This window comes from Saimiri boliviensis, chromosome 7 (genome assembly GCF_048565385.1).
Source record: "Saimiri boliviensis isolate mSaiBol1 chromosome 7, mSaiBol1.pri, whole genome shotgun sequence".
Taxonomy (NCBI): domain Eukaryota; kingdom Metazoa; phylum Chordata; class Mammalia; order Primates; family Cebidae; genus Saimiri; species Saimiri boliviensis.
The window spans coordinates 94,785,670-94,809,197 of NC_133455.1; the positions used below are offsets into that span (position 1 = coordinate 94,785,670).

The window sequence follows — 23,528 nt, forward strand, 5'->3', positions numbered from 1 at the left end:
GGTTCTAGGCCATCCCAATGCTGCCACAAGCTGTTTTTCTTTCTGTTTGTTTGTTTTAGAGACAAGATCTCATTCTACTGCACAGGCTGGAGTACAGTGGCATGATCATAGGTCACTGCAGCCTCTAACTCCCGGGCTGAAGTGATCTTCCTGCCTCAGCCTCCCGAGTAGCCAGAACTACAGGCACACACGGCCACATCTGGCTAATATTTTTATTTCTTATAAAGATTGGGTCTCACTATGTAGCTCAGGCTAGTCTCAAGCTCCTGGCCTCAAGTGATCCTCTCAACTCAGACTCTCAAAATGTTGGGATTGCAGGCATGAACCACTGTGCCCAGCTCACAAGTACTTTTTGCACATGTCAAAAATATGCTGGACTATCTTGTATGAATTTGATGACATACCTCACATTTTCATGGATTTGGTGCTATTATAGTCTCTTTTCTTATGTAAGCAATAAGCATAATTTCCTGATGTCAGTGTTTTTTCCATGTGACAAGAAGGTGGTAACATTAATTTTAGTTTCATCTTGAATAAATAATGCTACAGGACATTCTATTGTACAGTATGCCTCCCTTTCACTTAAAGTGGCCAAACTCATAAACCCTTGAATATATTCATTGTGGAAAATATTTTCCCCATCTTACTCAATGCTGTACGATTTTTCGATTCTACCAACTATAGGATGACAGAAAAATTGGCTACATACTAATTCTTCAATTGTAGCAGTCCACAGTAAAGTCCCACTCATCATCATTAACTCAACATAAGCAGGGCAGGAGGGATGGGTGATACTGAAGGGCCAGAGTCAGCAAGGTTTTCTCTTTCCCTAAAGAACCAGGTGTACAGAAGTAAAAGGAAGGAAAGACTCCAACAATACACTTCCACCTGTTCTTCACCCACCTTGAGTTGAGCCAACCTGGAAAAATAGTAAGGTACAACGGGCTGAAATCTATGGAAATCAGAAAACTAGTTCTGAGTCCTAGAGTCTCTTATCATGTGCGTCAGGTGGCTCCCTGATTTTTCAATTTTTATCACATATAAAGTAGAAAAGTTGAACAATAATAACTCAAAAAAAGATGGCATATGAAAGAGGTATTGTGCTAAGTACTTGGTGGTATTACTTTACTTAAAAGTACAACCACCTCTGCTTGTTCGTATTATTTTCTTCTTATTTACAGATGCATGTGAAGATATGCTAAAGATATGGTTCAAGTCCTGGCTTGTCTAAGTCCAAAACCCACCTTTTTAACTATCGTATGATACAGTCTCCAGAACTGTATGATCTAATAAAGCCTGCAAATCAGCCTGAATGTAGATAGAGTGACATAACAAAGAAACTCATTAGTATTCTACCTTCTGGAGAGGTAGTCACCCCTTCCACTCAGCACACTAGCTTTATACAAATTATATCAGGCAAACATGTTGAATACCACACAGGAATATGTACAGCCCACAACTCTGTTCAACAGCATCTGACTACTTCTGAGAGAAAGAAGTGAGCTTTCAATGTCTAGCAATAACTCTTGTACTATTCAAGTGTAATCTTAAATTATCCACTTTACCTTCTGTAAATCCCAATTTTGTTTCAAAGATCAAGACATCTACATCATCCCACTTTGTTACAAAGAGGGAAGGATACGCACATACATATGTAATCAAAGGCCAACCCCATACATAGATGTGGCATTTAAAGGAAGAAGCATAGAGACAGAAGGAACAGTAGCAGTCATTGAGCCTAAGCTTTAGGAAAAAAATGGACAAACCATGGTTGGCTTAAGTTTTAAATATTTATACAACAGTCAATTGCTGCTTCTTTTCTAGATGTCTCCTTTAACCCAATTATAGATGTTGCTTAGTTACATTATGGATACAAAAGGAAGGGGGGAGGGCAAAACCTGAACTGGCAGCTGGTAATCCTTTTCTCTATTTTTGCCTAGATTTCCAGCTTCTGCGTAACCTTGGTTAAACCATGTATTTTCTTAGAACCTCATTTTCATTTATAAAATGAGGAGGTTAGACCAAATTGTTCCTGAAGTCTTTCCCATTTGTACTAAAAGTAGATGCTATATTTACGTGTTAAATAAATCCACTGCTAAGTGTGTGATTACTGAAGGCTGCTCACATGCAGTGATTTACTGATACATTCATTCAGCAAATACTTATTGAGACCCTACTGTGTGCCAGAAACTGATATATAAATTCAGAATACATAAGAGAACAAAACACACAACTTATGCTTTAGTTCTTGTGATTGTCGCCTTTACCACTGCGTATGATTGTTGCCTTTACTTTCAAGCAATGCACAGAAAAAAAATCCATGTGCACTACTTAGAGGAATCAAAATGAGATGCATCCCTAAGAGTCTCGAATATTCTTTTTTGGGACACTGGTTTTGCTCCTCAACCTTCTGTTAATGTTATAATAAGAGTGTTATGCTGTAATGTGCACCTTTCTCAGGAACAAAACTTTGTTTTCCAATTCCCCTAGGTCAGTAGTGTTTGTCAGTCTAGCTGGCACCCATTGCCTTGTTTGTAATGGCTTCCTTGTTCACTGGCTGGCCTGGGGTCATCTCTACCAGAGTCACCTTATGTCCTTCATTTGTCCACTGCTGCTAAGATTTTCCTGAAACTTTAGCAGTGCTCCCTTAAAATGTTCTGTTATAACCAATTTGTAACACAGGAAAAAAAAAACATTTACATAGTGGGATAGGGCACAGGATAGCCAATTGGATGCAGTCAGGAAGGACCACTACCACCAAAAGAGACAAAATTATTGAGTAAACCATCATAATTTGGGCAGATCTTTGGAGAAAAAACACTGAGAGTGGATGGAGAGGCAATGCTGAAGACCAGGCTACAGAGGGAGGAAGGTGAGAACCCTGTGTGGGGTATCCACGTACCAAGGTTAGTTCCTGGCCCCAAATGGCTCTGGGAAAGGGGTGAATGAGGGAACTGAGTGATGTATTATGCTTGCAGCAGACCTCCAAGATCCTGGTTACAGGGGACCCTGCAACCCCCATGGATGGGTGAGCTAGCAGGGCATCTCCCAGGGAAACAGGCAGAGACAGCCCTTTGGACAGCAAGGGACCTGGGAACTTTCGTGTGCCAGGCAAGTCCAGCAGACAATGGCCATAGACATCAATTCCTCAGGGATCCCCATTCTCCTTCAGGAGGTGGAGCCCCAGCTTCCCTATTAAATAGCTTCTCTATTAATAGCTTCCCTATTAAACTGAGGCACATCTGCTCTACAAGACTTCATGCCTTCTGGTCCCTCGCAGGGTCCATGCCTTGTCATCCTGCAGGAGTAGGCAGAAGTGAGTGCACGGTATAGCCCCTACAGCCAAGCCTGATTATGTAGCTCCACTTGAGTGCTTTTCTGGTTACCTAGGAGCATGTAAGCTCCCCCAGGAGAGTCGGAACTTGAACCTGAACCCCGAGATGTCCCACTGCCCCTAGGGCTGCAGTGCACAACTCAGGAATACAGAACCAAGATCTGAGGCTGATACTCAAAAGCAGGGGAGAAGCCCTATCCCTTAGAGCAATGAGAGAAACAAGATGTATGGGCTCCTGGGTAGGGTGGGTGGGTGCATGCCTCCCTCCATAGGGCTGATACAAAGACAGTATGGCATAACTCCCTGCCACAGTCTCTGCCCAAGGTGCCACCATAGCTCAGAACATCTGACAAAAGAAATGCAAGAGCAGCACCAGCTATCTGGAAGGGGCTCCCCAAAGTTCCAGGAGCAAACCCAGTGAGGGGGCCATCTCTCCTCCTCCTATCCCACTGCAGAGGATCCTTGCTAATGTGAGGAAGTACAAAAGAGCCCCCAGTCTGGGTATTAACATAGCTATGGGTCATTACTCCTAAGTGGCATCATTGGATTACAGTTCAAATTACAACACCAAAAATGTATCCTGATAATATAGACACTGTAAAACCAAGCACACTAATTCACTCACACATAAAGATACCATAAAGAGTCCTGGCCCTTTGAAAGCATCCAGAAGTAAAGTCAACTGACTATAATACTCAAATTAGACCACAGTTAAAACAATACCAACTCTCCCCAATGAGAAAGAATTAACACAAGAATTCTGGAAGTCCAAAAAGCCAGATTCCCTGTGTTAGTCTGTTATCATGCTGCTGATACAGACATACCCAAAACTGGGTAATTTATAAGGAAAAGAAGGTTTTATGGACTCAACAGTTCCATGTGGATGGGGAAGCCTCACAATCATGGCAGATGGTGAGGGAAGAACAAAGGCATGTCTTTCATGGCATACTTGCTACTATGTCATTGGACTTTTCCAGTTAGGCATTTTTATTTACTACAGTTGTGTGTGTGTGTGTGTGTGTGTGTGTGTGTGTGCGTGTGTGTGTGTGTGTGTGTGTGTTTTGAGATGGGATGGGGTCTGTCACCCAGGCTGAACTGCAGTGTCATTATCTCAGCTCACTGCCCTTGGGCTCAAGCTATCCTCCCACATCAGCCTCCTGAGTAGCTAGGGCCAAAGGTGCACACCACCATGCCTGGCTATTTTTGTATCTTTGGTAGATATGGTGTTTTGCCATATTGTTCAGGCTGGTCTCAAACTCTTGAGCTCAAGTGATATGCCCACCTCAGCCTCCTAGAGTGCTGGGTTTACAGATGTGAGCCACTGCACCAGGCCACTGTTCATACTTGCTATCGTTTTTTAATTCCAAAGGCTTTCACCATCTTTCAATATTCAAATTATACACTGGGAAACCTTTATGAGTAGGATGGTCAGCCATGATGTCATTTGGGCTCCACACATCGCTAGCCTGGGTATAAACATAAGATCAGACACAAGCACCTACTTCACATTGCAGCATAACTCTAAGAACATCTAGTACTGCGTTTTCTAGTACTAGCCAATAAAGTGACTACTTAAGTAAATATAATTAAAGTTTATGTTCTTCGACCACCCTAATTGCAAGTGGCTGTGGTTATCATATTAGACAACATAAAATACAACATTTTAATTATTGTGGAAAGTTATGTTTTAAAATTTTTATAGAGAATTCTGTACCTTTAGACAACAACTAAAAAAACTGCTATTTAGGAAACACTATAGCAGATGGTTAGCCATGAGAAAAGGAATTATTTCTATTGCATTAACTTTTTCCCTAGTGCTTAGTGCTTAATAAACACTTGTTGAGAGACTGAATTTCCAGTTTAAAAGGCAAACTGTGTATATAAATTATGTTTTCAAACTAAGAAGTTCTGTGATGAAATAAACATACTAGGGACAGAGATAAAACTTGTAGATCTATTGTTTATCAAAAGATACATCAGCCTATTTTAAAACAAATGCTTTATACATAGCTAATTATTTCACCATATTTATCAAAAATAAACCAATCAAATTTAACTTATCATTATTCTATGAATAATGACCATCAATTATTAGGTTAAAATATTTCGATTTATTAATCATACTAAATGAACACTACCAAAATAACAGATTTCATGGAAACTAAGACAGCATCCAAGGTAAAATATACATGTTGTTATTGGCGCTAATTAATGTCTTTACATATCTACTAACTTCACTGTAGAGAATTAATATGTTTCTGCAAATTTATACACAAATTCTAATTTTAACTATCAAATGATTCTTTAAACTAGGGCATTTGCTATGGAAAGGAAGCCTCACTCCTTTTGCTATATTTCTTGTTTTGTTTTCACACAATGAAATTGTTATGTAATTTGAAAAATTATCCCCATGCTGTTTGTGTTGTAAAACCATGGTTTTTAATTAAGCCTTTTATTCTTAAGACTATATTGATAACAGTCTAAACATTTTACCTTCATCTAATATAATCTTCACATGTTGGTATTTAAAAATCCTCTTGTAATAAGCACAACTCTAAGAGATTATTGATTTATATGCTAGAGAAGTGAAATAAGCTCATCCAATGATGAAATACATGCATGTATCCTACTTTCTGGAAAATAATATACTTCATTACTTCACTGTTTGATTTACAAAAATTATAGTTTTTATTGGAAGTCCCATGAATGTGCCTGGTAAAATATAATGGAATACTTATATTTCTCTTGAGAATACTCTAATATATAATATATTTATATTTCTCTGAATATAAAGGGAACAGCCTAAAACTGTACACCATCAAAATGCAAATGTAACATAATTTTGCCAGGAACCTACTCTCTCCAGCAGGAAATATAGACCACAGTAATTTAATTCATGCTGGAAAACAATGCTTTCCATTAGCACAGTTTTATTTTCAAAACCAGAATAAAGTGTTGATTAAGAAATAGTCTCAGTCCTCATCTTTGGAAAGATTCAGTTTTTCTTATTCAGGCTACAAGTACTTGTAAAAGAATATGTAAACATGTTTCACCTAACCATATTCATTTTGGCTACCCAGTTTGATGTGAATTACCAAGAAACAGGGGATTAACGGGCATAACTGTGGACTATAAAATATGCAATACATAAATATTCTTGAAAAATTGATTCTGAAAGAGCTAGCATGCCTTTCACTTATCTTGGAACCTGGAGTAATACTGATGTCCTTGAACAAAGTGATATATTTAGAGTAGATGACTGGCTGCTATGGGGATTTAAATAACCTATGATTTAAAAATTGTCTGTTTCTCTATTTTTTTCAGAAATAATTTTATTGCAAAAAAGGCAAAATAGGGATAAAAACCACACCACTTAGCTGCTGATACCCAAAATGACAAATTTTAAACATGCTTTTATCTTAAAAGCCACCAAGAGTAATCCGGAACTATTTACCCTGATAGCCACTTAGCCTTAATTTTAATAGTTTTTAATGCTTCTATACTCATTACATTCCTGTCTCCTTTAAAGCATCTAAAACAAAGATATCAGCACATAATAAATACTTGTTGATTAATTCATTGAGAAAAACATAAGATAAACACTTAAGTAGAGTGTTTTATTGACTTTAGGTCAGCTGGCAATAATTATCTGCATTTATGCCTTATTTTACTTCACTGGAAAAAAGACAAATGTTACATTAGAGACTTCTGACTTTCATGTATTTGCTTCTCTGGGCTGAGAATGTTCAGCTCTCTTCTGAAATGTGTGCTTCAGTATTACAACTCATCAACAAAAGGGGTATGCCCCAAATTTCCACTAGCTGCCATCGACTTTTTGCCAAAAACAAACTTCGTTGCGGCATTTATGATATCAGCGTTAGCCACTGAATCAATCTGCTGAAGGACTGTGGATGGTGGCATGTAAGAACCAACAATTAGAGCCTGGGACCCGACTTCTTCCAGGATACCCTCAGAAGACTCCACTGACATTAGGTAACCAGCTTTCAGCTTGTTTTTGGCAGTCTGGACATCTGTGTTGGAAGGTTTCCTTGAGCAATTGTTTTTACTTGATGATAGGCAGCCTTGATAGCACCTCCAGCAGCTGCAGCCTGGGAGATAGTATAAATCCCAAAGAGTCCAGAATCTGAGTAACTGACATTAAATGCAGTAACATCGAATGGCTGGTGAGTTGCCTTGGCAACAGCCTGGTGCAGATGATCGGTGGTGTTGCTGCCCCTCTTGATATGTGGCCCAGCACTGAGGACATGCTGAAGAACACTAAATGCATTTGCCTCTGCACTTCCTGTGGCAGCACTTTCTGCTACAAGAGCAGCATGGACAAGACTGTCTCCATTCTGTTCTCGGATTTCACCTCCACTGTATTTGGCCTTTGCACCAGATAAACCAAGTCCACCTCTCATGTTGAGAAACTGTTCAGCAACTTGCTTTAGAACAGGATGGCTCATACCAAGTCCAATCAAAGCCATTCTTGCACTTATGAAATGGTTTTGAACAAAGTAATGTAACTCCTCTGGTGTCACTTTTCCAATCCTATAGTCAGGACAATACAAGGGATTAGCCAAGGCATTCCCGTAAGCCGCTGCATGCAAATTTTCAATGACATGTGTCTGTGGATTCTGAAAGGCCACAGCCTTGTCAATCTTTAGCTGAGGCTGAATGTCACCTACTTTCCAGTGACGAAATTCTGGTGATGTGGTGACACTGAGCAGGAACTCCATTAGAATATCAACATCGCCCCGCAGGCATTCCACAGTGTAAGCCATGTTTTCCCTAGTTGCACTCACACCTAATAAGCCACCAACTGCTTAAATTCCACGGGTTATCTTGCAAGATGAAGCTCCTTTTGTTGTCAGACCGGATGCAAGATACAGCAAATGAGTGGTTCCTAAATTGCTGGAGTCCTCCTATCTACTGCCTGCTTTAATGAGCAAACCAATTCTTGATACAGAAGCTTAGTTTTCCAAAGAAGCAATCACCAAACCATTTGGTAACTTGGTAAACTCAAGGTCCTGAGGTTGTGGCGGTGCTCTTGCAGGCGCAGCTGTGGCTTTAACTTTAGGGGCAACATTGAGAGAATAAAATATCGAGAAGGACCCGGCTCTGGTTAGTAGCTTCATGATTCAAGATTGTTCTGACCCACAGACACTGCCGGATTATAGGAAAGCAAGATGGTTGTTTCTCTACTTTTTAATATTCTTCTGAAAATAAATTTGAATGAACTTCTTCAAATCTTTCACATAATCATACCTCTTTACTTTTTTTTTTTTTTTTTTTTTTTTTTTAAGGAGACGGAGTTTCGCTCTTGTTACCCAGGCTGGAGTGCAATGGCGCGATCTCGGTAAACTGCCTAATTGTAACCTGTATACATTTTTCTATTGGATTGTTTCATTTCTCAAATTCATGGAAAGTTTTTAACTTTTATCTAGTGTTGGAGGGAAGAAGCCATGGAGGAAGGGTTTACAGTGTGCCTACATAAACTAGTTATAAGTAATGTATAAAAAGAATTAAAATATTAAATAAAAGAACTTGTCAGTCCAAACTGTACCAATTATAATTAGTGTAAGAATACTCTGTGACTGCATTTGATCCTTTATATGATCTCCTGAATTTTATATTGACCTGCTAGTGAAGAATATTCTGAAACATTGCATTATTGACTTACTACAAATAAAATACTACAAGTATAAAAGAGAGACCAAACTGTTTATTGCTACAGGAAGTCAATTTATAGCATTTCATTAAAGAAAAAAAAACTGTGAATCTTTGTCATTGACACATAGTCATTCAATAAAATAGGTGATTGACATATTATCTATAGAATATTTAAACATTTAAAATTGAAAAATTTATCTGATGAATTTTTGGGAAAGTTGATATATCTGAAAAAACACTCATAAGCCAGATGCTTTATACCTAGTGTTAGAGAAAGCTTCACAAAAATGCTCAGGTTTAAATTTAAAAATAATATAAATTAGTTAGATGTCAGAAAAAGGAGGTGTGGGTAGGAGAGGGGAGCATTCAATTTAGAGATATCAGCACATGAAAAAGTAAAGAAGTATAGGCTGGGCGCGGTGGCTCACGCCTGTAATCCAAGCACTTTGGGAGACAGAGGCAGGTGGATCACAAGGTCAAGAGATCAAGATCAACCTGGTCAACATGATGAAACCCCATCTCTACTAAAACAAAACAAAACAAAAACAAAAACAAAAAATTAGCTGGGCATGGTGGCGTGTGCCTGTAATCCCAGCTACTCAGGAGGCTGAGGCAGGAGAATTGCCTGAACCCAGGAGACGGAGGTTGCAGTGAGCCTTTTACTTTTACTTATATCCATGAGGGATTATGCATAGAACTGTACCCTTAAAATGTGTGATTTTTTACTGTGCATAGATTATATCTCAATAAAAATAATTTTCAGAAGAAGGACCTGTATTTGCATAGGCATTTTAAGTTGTAGTAATTAATATAAGTTTTATGAAACATAAAACTCATACATTGCTGGTTAGGGGGTTTTTGTGTTTTTGTTGTTGTTGTTCTGAGACAGAATTTTTTTTGCTCTTGTTGCCCAGGCTGGAGTGCAATGGTGCAATCTCAGCTCACCGCCACCTCCACCTTCCAGGTTCAGGTGATTCTCCTGCATCAGCCTCCCGAGTAGCTGGGATTACAGGCATGCACCACACCCAGCTAACCTTTTTTCTATTTTTAGTAGAGATGGGGCTTCTCTGTGTTGATTACACTGATCTTAAACTCCCTACCTCAGGTAATCTGCCTGCCTTGGCCTCCCAAAGTGCTGGGATTACAGGCATGAGCCACAGCACCTGGCCTAGGGTTTTGAATTGCTACAACCTTTTGGAAAACCAACTGGCTATACTTACATGTATTAATATTAAAACCTACTTTTACAGATCTGGCCCATATATCCAATATATCTAGATACACCAAAGGATGCATATTCTTCTGTGTTACTGAATATTTATATGTGTACATACATATTATTTTGTTTTATTTTTATTTTAAGTTCTGAGGTACATGTGCAGATCTTTCAGAATCGTTACACAGGTATACAATGACATGGTAGTTTGCTGCCTCCATCCTCCATCACCTACATTAGGTATTTCTCCTAATGTTATCCTTCTCCAATCTCCCTACCCCCTGCTATCTCTCCCCTAGCCCCCTGCCACACGACAGACCCAAGTTCTTTTAAAAAGTGAACAAAGGACATGAACAGACACTTTTCAAAAGAAGACATTCAGATGGCCAAGAACAACTGTTCTTTGGCCTTGGAACAATTGTAAAATGCAAGAAAATTTTCTAAGACACAAATAAAAGATACTGTGCTACAGTTTACTATTCTTCCAAAATTCTATGTGTCAAATAATTGAAATAGTACCTGCCTGCAATATTGAAAAACATAAATGGTAGCAGTGCCAAGGAAACTGATTTTATAACAACTTTAACTCTTCTGGATATGATTCATTCAAATTCATGGTGAATAGAAGTTGCTAAATGAGAAAAGCAGAAATTAATAGCTATGCTATTAATGCTTTCATTTTCACAAGCCTGTTTCAGATTTATCCTTACACATTAATAATATTAAGATCTCCCAAAGCAGATATTTAATTATATTTTCCAAATAAGGCAATACATTTGTGAACATACTTAGAACCATCATAAATAATTAAAGCTAAAATGCATTCTTTAAATAAATGAACCAAGTAAATTTGTGTTGCTGTCACCTTGATTTAATGACATGGAATTTTTATATTACTCACTTGCTAATCAAAGAAATGTTATATTCTTTGATGAAGTATCCCTAGGTTCTGGTTTATTTCCTTATTTTAATAAGGCAGGATACATTTTTTATGAAATGTTATTTTAAACGGCATTATGATCAACAGATATTTATTAAACATTTACTAGGAGCATGTCAAGCAAAATACTTATTACTCAGGCTTCACCAAACCATTTTCTAGACTAAATTAATTACAGATTCTTGGGCAAAGGCAATGCACAAGGTTGGGCTGATGGTTTCACGATGTTCCTAGTTACTTAGGACCCAATCTATTCCAGTCTCCTCAAGTAGACCCCAATGACTTTAACTACTTTTCTTCTTCCCAAATTTAGGTGACATTATATCCTATGACACTGTTCAGTTCCTTTATTTATTCAATTGTTATTCAATGAGTATGAATAGTTCAATAGTTATTAAGCACTACTGAATGGTACTGTATTAGGCATAGAGTATGTTACGTGCTATCAAGTGTCTCCATGACAAATAATGTTAGCAACATAATAAATGTACTATATTAAGTGGCTTCACAGTAATAACAACCTTAAGCATACAGTTCTCATTCTTAGTACTGTAGGAAGGTGTGGGTTGGCTGCTATGACTCCGTGAATTCCCATCTCAGAACAGAGACTAAAGATAGTCTCTATTTAGTATCTGACATTCTTATAGCAGAGGAAAAAGTGTAGGAGATAATATTCAGTGGCTTTTAACATTTCTGCTTGAGTGTAACACACAGTTATTTCCACTATTTGAGGTAGTAATGTTTCATAAAGAAATCATATATTAATTGCCTACTAAAATATATTATTTGAAATATATTATAGTTAATTAATTTTATATAGTGAAAGATAATTAATAGTGGTCTTATGAATAACCAAGTTAAAAAATGAATAGCCTTCCACAGAAATTCTTATATGTGTAGCTTTTTGCCAAGGTCAATACCACTGAATATAAGCTGATTACAAAGTGCATAAGCATTTGACTGAAATGCATTTGTGATAATTACTCATTGTTCATTAATGAAAGTATGTAATATTTTCAGTAAAGCTGTTATACCTTATATCTGATTGAGAAATAAGAGGTTTATGAATAGGTAAGTTGAATAAAAATATTTTGATCAGCCATTTAGCATATTACTTAATTCAACTATTTGAATCTGGCTAGCTAGCATTTAAAGAAAATCTATCCACAAGACTTTTACTTATATCCATGAGGGATTATGCATAGAACTGTACACTTAAAATGTGTGATTTTTTACTGTGCATAGATTATATCTCAATAAAAATAATTTTCAGAAGAAGGACCTGTATTTGCACAGGCATTTTAAGTTGTAGTAATTAATATAAGTTTTATGAAACAACTTTTTGATTGCCAATATTACTGCTGTTTAAGTTAAGAAAATAGTTGGAAATGGTATAAGAGGATTCGTGGCAGTAGAAAGTCAAAAGCATTGATTCAATTTCTCTCAACTTCAAAAAGAGAGAGAGGGAGAGAGAGAGACAGAGAATTTAAAAATCTCAGTTCAAGAGCTGATTACAAGGCTTGCCATTATCATCACATCTGCTTAGAACTGAGACATACATAAAAGTGTTTGCCAGGATACCAGAGAGCAGAGAGAAGGAACTTAAACTGCAAACTTATTTATTGGCTGCTTCTTTCTCATTATAACTAATGGATGTCCATTTTCTGAGGAATTTGGCTAAGATTTGCTTTCACTGCAAGGAGCTATCTAATAATGTGTTCACAGAGGTGGAAAACTAGAATGCTCTACCAATGCAGAATACCCATACTCATGAAAATAATGAAAAGTTCTGGCTCTTAGCAAAAAGCCAAATTAGTTTATGCTGGCTTAATAAATAACAGTCTTGATACTTACAGAACACTGAATTCTCGAAAATGAAAGAAAGGGCTAAGTTTAGGTTGAGTGTTGAGCATTACACTAAATGATGTTAGCCAAATAAAAACACTATGCTAAATATATATTATATCAAATTTTTAAGTTGCCAGGTCAAAAATATCACCTTCTGGACATAGTACAAAGTTATTTTTTTAAATTTTATTCTTTAAGTTAAATTATCATTTGTCACAAGGTAATAGAACATTTCTCAAACTACATAGGGTAAAGAACTAGCTTTACTTCTAAACTATCATGGATTAATAATTCTATGAAATATAACAAAAATGAATTGTTAGAAAAGTGAATGAAAAAACAGACATATAAAATATAAGTTCAATTTTAGTATTAATTCTACAAAACTAAAATTACTCTGCCAAACTGCTATAAACATTTCTAAAAGCTTATTCTTAATTTCTGTACTTACATGTTCAAAAATAGTAATACAGGGATCTGAACAGGCATCAGTTCACAAAACTCACTTTTTAATGAACATCTGTGTTTATTCCAAAGGTAAAATAAGTGCAATAAGCTTATAATTGTTCTAAATAAGGTTCACTATCTTTGCCAAACTTCAATTTATTTTTCCAATATTAAACTATCTTCAAGGATGTTTGACAGTTAACTTTGTAAACTGAAACAACAAGCCTATGTTGCCATTTGTTGACTTTTTCTTATTTTTATTTATTATTTTAACTTTTATTTTAGTTTTGGGAGTGCATGTGAAGGTTTGTTACATAGGTAAACACATGTCATGAGGATTTCTTGATTAAAAACTGGACAATTGAATTAAAGTTTTATAAATGAGAATATTCAAATGACCAATAAACACATGAAAACATGCTTATCTTCATTAGTCATTAGATAAATACAAATTGAAACTACAATGAAATCATCCAAGAAGACCCAAGTGTCTGTTGTTTTCTTGTGTTCATTAAGTTCTTATAATTTGACTCCCACTTCTAAGTGATAACATGCAGTATGTGGTTTTCTCTTCTTGCATTAGTTTGCTAAAGATAATGGCCTCAAGCTTCACCAATGTTCCCAGAAAAGACATGTTCTTGTTCTTTTATGGCTGCATAGTATTCCATAGTATATATGTACCACATTTTCTTCATTCAATCAGTCATTGATGAGCCTTTAGGTTGATTGCATGTCTTTGCTACTGTGAATAGTGCTACAATAAATATATGTGTACATGTGTCTTTATGGCAGAATAATTAGTGTTCCTATGATATATACCCCAGTAATGGATTCCTGGGTCAAATGGTAGCTCTGCTTTTAGATCTCTGAGGAATCACCATACTGCTTTCCACAATGGTTGAACTAATTTTTACTCTCACCAACAGCTTGTAAGTGTTCCATTTTTTTCTGCAACCACACCAGCATTTGTTATTTCTTGACTTTTTAATAATAGCCATTCTGACTAGCGTGATATGGTATCTCATTGTGGTTTTGATTCGTATTTCTCTAATGATCAGTGATGTTGAACTTTTTTCATATGATTCTTAGCCACATGTATGTCTTCTTTTGAAAAGTGTCTGTTCATATCCTTTGTTCACTTTTTAATGGGGTTGTTTTTCTCTTGTAAATTTGTTTAAGTTCCTCATAGATCTTGGATATTAGACCTTTGTCAGATGCATAGTTTGTAAATATCTTCTCCCATTCTGTAGGTTGTATGTTTACGCTGTTGATAGTTTCTTTTCCTGTGAAGAAGCTCTTAAGTTTAATTTGATTTCACTTGTCAATTTTTGCTTTTGTTGCAATTGCTTTTGGTGTCTTTGTCATGAAATCTTGGTCCATTCCTATGTCCAGGATCGTACTGCCTACGTCACCTTTCAGTTTTTATAGTTTTCGTTTCAAATGACTTCATACTATGAAATATAAGGATATAATGTAATTGCATCCCCACTCATGTATAATATTCTCCCAGTCCTCCCAGTGAAAGTTATCAAAATTTTTTAAAATGTATATTAATTATTTAAATACAATACCCTGACTGATATGCTGAACGAAGAAAAGTTAAATAACAAATAATCAATAGCCAAAATACAAAGGGGAACTGTAATAGATTTTATGGTAAAGATTTCAATTCTCCTTCCAAATTCTTATACATATTCAAAAGAGTGCTAATACAGTAACCAGCATTTTTGTGGGAATTAATAAAATATAAATGGATATTCAATAGACCAAAAATATCCAGGATACTCTTAAAGAAGCATAAGATAGTGAAAAGACATGCTTTTACCAGTTACCATGCTTTATGTTAAATATACAGTAAAGTAGTTCAATATCATAACTGGCAAATGTAGCAAAGAAATAAAATAGAAAGTTTAGGAATGGACCCACATAAATATCAACGCTTGATTTCTTGATTTGGTGTAAGGAGTACTTCAGAGCAGTGGTAATAAAATGATCTTTAATAGATATTGCTAAGATGATTGTTTAATGAAAAAAATAATTACATCATACTTCACACAATACACTAGAATCCCATGGCAGTGAATTGTAGATCTAAATGTAAAAAGCAAGCAATAGAAATCTATAAAATACTATAGATAGTATTTTCCCACTTCAGGAAATTTCTATGAAGTATAGAAACTTCATAAGTAGAACCTAACATAAAGGAAAAGAGTGATAAATCTGAATAGGTAAGCTTAGTAGTTTTTAAAAAAACAAAAAAGTCACAGAGAGTAGTAAGAAAAGACATTTTCAAAATATCCAAATAACAAAAAGCTAATATCAGGAATGTAACAACTTTTATAAATCAAGAAATAAAATATAAACTGGACAACTGGACAATTAATTTGAATAAAATTTTATAAATGAGAATATTTAAATGACCAATAATCATATATAGACATGCTTATCTTCATTAGTCATTAGATAAATACAAATTAAAACTCCAGTGAGATGCTGTAACATATGCATCAGAATGGGTAACATAAAAAACTAACAATACTAGGTGTTGACAAAGACATGAAAGAAGAAAAATGCTCACATACCTCTTGAAGAAGTATAAATTGGTACAACCACTCTGGAAGATCCGTTGTTAATATTTAACCTAGAAAACGCACAGATTTATAAGACAGTCATTACAATCCTAGGTATATACTCTACAAAATGTGTGCTTAGGTAACATAATCAAGACACACACACACACACACACACACACATACACACACACACACACACCTTCAAATTCTAGTGGAGATATGTTTTTATCTTGTGCTAAACGCTGAGCCCTAAATGTCAAAGGTCTTCCTCTCAGTATTCCTACTCCATCCTCAACTTTCAACACTCTATGCAAGCCTGAACCTCAGAGGGATTTTTTCTCTCCATGTTTTGTGCCATTCCCCAACACAGCATTTGACTTCTTGTCACTCATTGTCAGCCAGGTTCATAGTGGGAGGTGAGGAGGTAGGTTCAGTGCTCCTGGCCCATCTTCAGTGGTAGACACATCCTATTTGAGGCCCGATCAGAGTGGAAGAATAGGGGCTTTCAAGTTGTTCCTGCTCCTCCCCACTATAGTAGCCAAACTGTGCCTTGCATGTGTGGCAGTTTTAGAGCCAGATAGTGTTCACTGCCTAGGAGCGCCCTAACTTTGCTTTGAATTACTGAAGGATGGAGGCCTGAAGACCTTCCTGCCACTTTATTGAGGGAAAAAGATTTTTACTTCTCTCCCTCCCCCAGGATCTTTGGCTGCTTCCTGCGGGGGGAAGTAGCTCACCTTCCTCAGATAATTAAGGCTTTTTTTTTTTTTTTTTGAGACAGAGTCTCACTCCATCATCACACGCCAGGCTGGAGTGCAGTGGTGTGACCTCGGCTCACTGCAACCTCCGCCTCCCGGGTTCAAGCAATTCTCCTGCCTCAGCCTCCTGAGTAGCTGGGACCACAGGGGCACACCACCACACCCAGCTAATTTTTTTGTATTTTTAGTAGAGACGGGGTTTCACCATGTTGGCTAGGATGGTCTCGATCTCTTGACCTGGTGATCTGCCTGCCTCAGCCTCCCAAAGTGCTGGGATTACAGGCATGAGCCACGGCGCCCGGCCAGCTTTTTCTTCACATGATCACAGAATGCAGTGTGTTGTTCATTCCCCAGAGGAAGCCAGTCACCCCATGTGTGCCTGTATTTCCATCAGCAGCTGATTTCTCACCTGCTCCCAATATTTTTTTGCATGATGACATGACTATTTTAAGACATTTTCAATACCAAAAAGTAGTAATGAATTATCAGTATTATAAATAATGAACTTAAAAAAATTACAAACATAGCCATCCTGAGTGGCAGTTATATTGGGCAGATATTTGAGTGCTGATGAGTAAAGATGACTGCAATCAGTAAACATAAATGAAAACATAACTGGAATCAGTAAACAAATTAAACATAACTGGTGGCAAAAGTAATGAACCGGTCCTGATTCTGTTGAAGTTGTCAGCACCCTCTAGTGGAAATAAGTTTTTTTAAAAAAGCACGTTTTCAAATGCAGAGACCTTTCTCAGGCATTTTTGGAGTCATTGAAATTTGGCAGTTACAGAAACTAACATTTGGAGGCAGTAAAAAACAGTGTAGTGTTTCATTTTATTATAGTAAATAAATGTAAATCATTTAATACAGTGTGTTGCCTCATTCAGAAAACCAACCGAAAACGAAGCAAAAATGAAAGGAAACCTAGAAAGGAGAACAGGAATCACAGGAGATCAGAAACTACCCATTTAATATTTTTGTTTAGCCTGGTAAAAATAAAATCTATATGAGGGTGTCTGTATATAAATTTAATTAATGAAAAGTCAGGCGATTTCCATTCTCACTAAATTGAGAATATGCACATATTTAAAGAGTAGTATTTTGAATGTATGCCAAACTTTTAGCCAGTGCAGGGTACCTAATGCTCAGCCTAAAGATGCCCACTTGTTTTACGCTGCTTCTAAAACCAAACTGGTATTAACCAGAAACTATCCGCAATATTTCACATAAACTCTCTTTTCAGTAATAATAATTGTATCAGAAATCTCACTCTAACGTCTGAAAATTTAAAATTAGTAAGATCTATTACTGTGTCTCTTAATGTAAAATTATTTAAAAGTTAGAATTAATTCAACGTCTTCTCCTCTAACTTTTCACCTTGGTTAATTTAATAGTACTATAATTTCATTAGTATAATGGCCCAGTTCATTTAATAATCAATTTATGATTCTCTTAAATTTTATGCAGTTTAAAAGAAAAGGAATTCATGAAGTCTTTTTTTTTTTTTTTTTTTTTTCCTGGCATGTTTCTTATCTAACTGGCAGCAATAGCTGTAGGACTAGGGTGTTTGAGCTACTTATTTTAGCAAAAAGCAGTTTCCCTTTACATAGTATTTTTGAAAGAAAAGACATCTGTCTGAATAGGAATATATATTACTAAAAACTATTAAATTGTAAGCATTTAAATTCCTCTTCTTCAGCTACTAAGGAGGAACTAGTCTATATGTTCATTGGCAATGAACTTTGTTTCCTGGTAGGATGAAGCCTGGAGATGAAGAACTGGAGAAGCTAGGGACAAAGCAGCATGAGTGATCACAAAAGCAAGGGAAATGTAGAGGACAGCAGTATTCTCAAACTTTCAGGGGGAATCGGGTCCACTTGGGAATCTAAGAGAATTACAATTGATTACAAAATGAATGTTAAAACATGTATGACTTGGCTCTGCTCTCAGAATTTGTGTTCAGTAGGTCTAAGGCATGACTTGATAATGTGCATTTCTAACAGGTTCCCAGGTGATGCTAATGCTGTGGTGCAGGGAACACATTTTAAGAACTACTGTTATTAAAAAATATTTAGGAAGTTTTGCTTTGGGTTGTATATCTTTCTAAATGACCAACTGTATTAGTCCGTTTTTACACTGCTATAAAGAACTGCTGGAGACTGGGTAATTTATAAAAAGAAAGAGGTTTAACTGACTCACAGTGCAGCATGGCTGGGGAGGCTCTAGGAAACTTACAATCATGGGGGAAGGGGATGGGAGAGGCAAGGCACCTTCTTCACAAGACAACAGGAAGGAGAATGAATGCAGGAAGAACTGCCAAACACTTATAAAACCATCAGATGAAAACTCACTCATTATCATGGGAACAGCATGGGAGAAACTGCCCCCAGGATCAATTACCTCCATCTGGTCTCTCTGTTGACACGTGGGGATTAGGGAGATTATGGGTGGGGACACAGCCAAACCACATGACCAACCATCTCTCTTTGAGACTACAGAATTTACCTGGCCTGAGACTTTCAAGGCTAAAACTGGGAAGTCTGCCGCAAACCAGGAAGATTTGTTCTATGAAAGTTATCAGAATCAAAATGGAGTCACTTGCATAAAAACCCTGAAAAATCGAACTAGGGAAGACCAGAATGAAAGGGTTTACATGCATGTAAGCCAGATAACAGGAACTACAACAAAAGACTGCACAAACCACAACTTTGCACAAAGGCCACCACAATCTCACAAAAAATTACTTCTGCAAGGACATTTGCTATGCAACTGCCTGTCCAACCTCAAGCTGGTGCCACCCTTGTTACCAGTCCCTGTAATCAAGGATAATTGTCTCAAAGCAATTTACGTAACTCTCTTAATTTTTCCTTTAAAAGTCCTTGTCTTCTTTTACCTCCTTATGTTCATTGTATCCTTACTGTAATGCTCAATCCCAAATAAATACTATTGTCTTTTATAAGAGTCTCTCTCTCTCTCTCTCTCTGTCTGTGTGTGTGTGTGTGTGTGTGTGACTTAGGTTTAACCAGTCCCCTATACAATGTCTTCAAGACATTTTCAGTAGAGCTAAAATACTTGCTAATGCTTTTGTACTAAAATGTGTGTGTGTGTGTTTAATTGATTCATTAATTTTAAACTTTAGGTTTTAAATCGATACGTTAAGATTGACTTCAAGGGTAGAGTTGCATTTTAGAGGTTATTGTCTGTGATCTTGGCCCAGGGTGCAGTACTCTGCTGTAGCTAGAACGAATTGTCACCCAGAAATGAGTAAATCATCACTATGATTACCAAGTGGCCAGTGTTTTCATTCAGCAACAAGTGAAAAGGGGTGCAATAAGAGGCAGGGTGTTTCTTGTACTAATACTTCAAAGTTATTATAGTTACAGCCTTTGGGGAAATTCACTGCTCATACATGGCAATGTTACATGAGTTCATCAAATTAGGAATGTCTGAATTGATCAAAGTAAGCTAGATTATATAGCAGGAATAAATTCAAAATCTTAATGGCTTAAAAACCAGAAAAGATTTATTTCTTGCTCAAACAACATATCCTAAGACCCCAACAAAAATTGTCCATTTTTCTCTCATAACTTCTTTATCATAATTCAAGTAGCACAAATAAATAATTGCTGTGCAATGATAATAGGATTGCAGATCCTAATAATTCTTTTTCACAAAATAAACATCTATGGAAAATGGGAGTTGGAATTTTTAAAGGAGAATATAAATTGAATATTAAAAGTGATCTAGTTTTAAATGATAGGTCAAATAAAATGTAATTTATTTCATTAAAATCCCAGAAGTAGCTATTTTAATAGGTCTTGATTTAGAAGCAGAGCTTAGAACTTTGGAAAGCATTTCAAGATTTTCAAAGATGTAATAATCTAAGATTAGAAACATGATAATAGCTTCATCGATTTGCAGATAGTAAAAGTAATTCACTAACAAACGAGTGAAGTATTCTATGAAGAATTCTACTGGGCCCATGGAGCTTCTTAGCATTCTTAGGGAATATGTTTCACATCGATGATTTCCAAATATAAGACTATTATTCAGCGATTTGAGATGGCACTCTAGAACCTAATTTTTCACAGTGATCCACCAAGAGATTTTGATGTAGTAAGTCTGTAAGATGAACATTTTTAAAAAGATGAACCCTCCATGATGGCTCACACCTGTAATCCCAGCACTTTGGGAGGCCGAGGCAGGCAGATCATGAGGTCAGGAGTTCAAGACCAGCCTGGCCAACATGGTGAAACCCGTCTCTACTAAAAATACAAAAAATACCTGGGCATGGTGGTGTATGCCTGTAATTGCAGCTACTGGCGAGGCCGAGGCAGGAGAATTGCTTGAACTGGGACCCAGGAGGCAGAGGTTACAGGGAGCCAAGCTTGTGCCACTGCACTCCAGCCTGGGCTACAGAGCGAGACTCTGACTCAGAACAAAACAAAACAAAACATGAAACTTGTATTTCCACTTTGTGTATGGAAACAGAGGAAAATGCAATGTAAATGTAAACTTACTGGGACTAGTGAAACATTCAGTTCAGTATACATTGCAGATTATTTTAAACTGTAAGACTATGAAGTTATTTTATTGCTCTTGGTCTAATGTTCTAATTCCTACACTTGGTTCCAACACTAATTTTTGCTGTAATTTTAGGTAAATCGTTCATTTTTAAACTTCAGCTTCTATAAAATGAAGTCAAGTAGATTATTAATAAAGATGCCTAGCAATTCTAAAACCCCCTATTTCCTTGAAACTTTCCATTTCATGCAACGGGATGTGTGCAGCATTTATAGGAGTCAAATGTTTAACGTAAACTCTTGGTGGCAATTATTATAAAGAAAAATGGATAGCAAAAATGTCTAGTCCTGTTCTACACCCTTTAGAAACTACCCACTATTTCTAGGGTGTGTCAGTAAGCTGCAGAGTATATACATCACCATTTAGCAAGCCAACCGGTCAGTGGCTAATTACTTGTAGATATCAACCTCCTGAAGACTGAATCATCTGGAGATGTGTTACAAGTAACTTAAACAGGTAAGTTCAGCATGGACTCAATAATAAAATGCGAGATCATGGTTAAAACAAAACTAAGCATCACATCAGAGTAAGATCCTCACATGATTTTATTCCAGAAATGTAAATGTTCCCATTCCAGCCCTCATTCACCACTACCTCCTCTTATAATTGAGGATATGGCAAAGACAGAATAGAAAGGCATTCAGCTTAATTTAAGAAATGTTCTTAAGTTCAGAAAGACTGAATTAGTTTTGACCCAAAAAAAGAGCTCAATTGAGAACTTTGTGATTTGCGACCTTAAATCCTCTCTCCTTTCTGATATATTATTGCCAAAGGCAACCTGACTGAGGTTACCTGAGAGATCATTCTTCCACAAAATATGGCCAACCATGCTCAAGACAAAATCATAACACATAATTTATCGCCAGCATTCTTCAAATAATTGACCTCATCTCCTGCCCCCAAACCCTAATCCCAGAATACAGGAATTTTATGTCTACACAGCCTATAAAAGTCTACAAATTTAAGTCCCTGTGTGAGAGCTATTTGGGGGACTACAAACATAAAGGATGTATAGTGCCACCCATTAAGATGTTCACGCCTATGATTTAGTAGAAAAAATAGAACGCTGCCATACAAACATTAACAACCAAATTTACAGGCACAGAGAATTCTTCCTTACCTAAAACATCCCCAAATTCTAAAGTATTTTCTTTTTTCCAAATCCTACAGGTACTGAGATATGGCTATCAGAGTGCGCTAGGAAGAGTTCTCTATTTACCTCAAAACAAACAAATAAACAAAAACCTCCTCTCACCTCTCACTGAACTTCCTTTGGTACTGAAGGGTCTCTGCTTCTTCAGGTTTTCTTTTTCTTTTTTTTTCTGAGACGGAGTTTCGCTCTTGTTACCCAGGCTGGAGTGCAATGGCGCGATCTCGGCTCACCGCAACCTCCGCCTCCGAGGTTCAGGCAATTCTCCTGCCTCAGCCTCCTGAGTAGCTGGGATTACAGGCACGCACCACCATGCCCAGCTAATTTTTTGTATTTTTTTTTTTTTTTTTTAGTAGAGACGGGGTTTCACCATGTTGACCAGGATGGTCTCGATCTCTTGACCTTGTGATCCACCCGCCTCGGCCTCCCAAAGTGCTGGGATTACAGGCTTGAGCCACCGCGCCCGGCCTGCTTCTTCAGGTTTTCATCTGAAAGTCTCAATCTTTGCTATCACAACCAACGCCCCCTTCCCACCCTCCAAAGTTGAGGGAATAAAATGTCTTGAAATTGAGGATTTAATTGGATCACTGGAGAAAAATAACAGAAATAACTAGGGGGAAAAGTGTAAACTTTAGGGTTTGGAATTGGAAACATGGGGTTACCTCGCCATCTTCTGGTAAAAAATAGATATGAGCAGGAAAAAAACAAATCCAACCTAACAAGCCGCTTCTTTTTTAAAGCAGCAAGCCGCGTACTTCCCGTGCGGCGAATTCCGAGACCCGCCCTTTCCGGAAGTTCTGACGCTCAGTGAGCGCCGGGCAATGTGATTGACAGGGTAATCATCCGGTCCGTTATCAAACCCGTCCCCCAGGAAACAGAGACCCGATCCTTCCGGATCCGCGCTCTCCCAGCATCCTTTGCCTTCCGGTATGTGGCCCCGTCCGGCTAGTCCCGCCTAGCGCGCCCATTTCGAGCCAAAGTTTCCAGCTCGGGTTTCCTTGCTCAGAA

The 23,528-nt window shown here is 37.2% G+C and overlaps 1 long non-coding RNA gene and 1 pseudogene across 2 annotated transcripts in view; both read right to left on the reverse strand.

Moving 5' to 3' along the window:
- LOC141585164 (uncharacterized) overlaps positions 1-23,519 on the reverse strand; it is a 458,381-nt gene extending 434,862 nt beyond the window's left edge. For both annotated transcript variants that reach the window (XR_012518530.1, XR_012518531.1), the window contains exons 1-2: positions 22,626-23,519; positions 16,041-16,099 (exon numbers count right to left, since the gene is read on the reverse strand). This is a non-coding gene — a long non-coding RNA (uncharacterized LOC141585164). The remainder of the gene's footprint in view (positions 1-16,040; positions 16,100-22,625) is intronic.
- On the reverse strand, positions 6,174-8,836 carry LOC101042974 (cytochrome b-c1 complex subunit 2, mitochondrial pseudogene; annotated as a pseudogene).
- Positions 23,520-23,528: the final 9 nt, after the last annotated feature.